Genomic DNA, 1,963 nt, shown 5'->3' on the forward strand with positions numbered 1-1,963 from the left:
GCTATTGATCACATTGAAATAACTGCCATTGAGGGTTAACTAGAGAGATGTCCAGGTTATTTGAAGCTACGCGCTAGTTGAAATATTACATTGACTACTATAAATAAATGTGGGAGTTTGGACCGTTTTAACCATCGTTATGTTGCGGGTCAAATTGACCCATTTAAAATTTGTATATAAAAACAATTTTATAGCTTCTAGTTTTTGGGGTTTTTTTGCTTTTAGAATGAAACTTCTACTGGCCTGAGGAAACTACATTAAAAATAACAGTTAATGTCAGGCATGCGGAACCCCACCTGCACCTGTTCATATCACAAACTGGGTCAATTTGACTCAGCAGTGAAAGTGGGGACTAAAAGGGTCATCTGGAGAGAAATGTTAATGAGTGGAACATGCCAAAGCTATACAAGAGGCTTATCTTCATCGAGGTTGGGAAAGGCACTTGTGGTTCCACATATTCAACAAGGCAGCACTTGCCAAGGACCCCCCTCCCAGCTATTGCATCCACGGTGTGGGAGATCCGAAGAAATTGAACACAAATTAAAAGGTATGAAAAATGTTGCTTTATTTTAGTAAACGGGTCAAATTGACCCTGAACAGGTCAAGTCCTCTAATTATTTATCAACCTCATCCCATGAAATAACACATTTAAACAAACTTTTTATATGAAATCTGAATGTATTTGATATCAAAGTGTTTCTAAAGTACATGAAAGTTTGAAGTTATCTTTCTGATGAAAAACGAGTATATTACCTAATTGAACAATGATATGTGAAAGGTTAAATAATAACCATGTTGCACTAAATATTGATTCAATTGTTAGTAATGAGGTGCAAAATGTGTTTTCTGATTATTTGTTTTGATATTTAAATATGCACCGGGTCAAATTGAGCCGGGAACAATTTAGTTGCAGGCCTACATGACAAACGAACATAACAGGAGGGTTCAAATGGCAGTGTTATCAAGCCTTGATAGAATTAAAGATATAAAAGAGTGATATATAAAAGAATGATATATATATGATATAAAAAACTTAACACAAGCCAAATATTTCTCAATTACTATACTGTACATCTAATTCGAACTGTTCAGTGTCATACAGATAAACATCGGCATGCATGTGAGTGAACAAATTCAGCCATTTATGTGCCACTAGAGGTCTCCAATTATCTGGAGAATCTGTCAATAATTTCGTAACGAAGAAATAAGATGGCCATCATATAAAATATATATCAGTATTTATTATAATACATCTATGATCTACATACAATTGGGACACTGCAGGGTTGTTTTCTTGTATATTTTCTAATGATATCAAGTAGATCAAGCCTTTATAGGAATAATTCAGGAGACTACCCGTCTGTGTCGAATTGAGTAGATGCTGGGCACAGTGGGTTGAAAGATAAAAACACATGGGAAATGTTGTGAATGATTGTTATATAATGCCATTAAAGTAGTTCTCAATGACTCCAGCTCAGTCTAAACTGATATTAAAGTGTGACTATGGCTTCCATTAGTAGTCACACTCAATATATTCTGAGTGTCAATCAAATATATTTAGTGTGAGTGTATTCTTCTAAAGAGAAGCAATTAGCTTCCTTTGCCTGTCATAGAGGTTCCACACAAGAGATCTTTACAAACGGTAGCGTCACCTGTGCCGAGTTTTTCTATGTCCTGTCTATTGAGAGATAATATACCCTTTATGGACCCCTGGGGAGCCTTCTTCTGGTGCTCCATGTCACTGTCCATCCATTGTGTCATGGGGTGCTGATTAGATTAAAATAAATGTTAGGGGAAAAAGCATAGAGGCCATTCTTTTAAATCTTGGCACCTTTCCCCCTTGACAAACTACCCAGATTAACACGGCCATTGAGACGGCCTCAAGCAATCACTTTAAGGCAGAGAGGTGAGGAGACTAAATCTGGGAACATCACACCTGACTGGAGAGGTGCCCCCTTGTGTG

Source organism: Gadus morhua, chromosome 22 (genome assembly GCF_902167405.1).
Source record: "Gadus morhua chromosome 22, gadMor3.0, whole genome shotgun sequence".
In the NCBI taxonomy this organism is placed as follows: Eukaryota; Metazoa; Chordata; class Actinopteri; order Gadiformes; family Gadidae; genus Gadus; species Gadus morhua.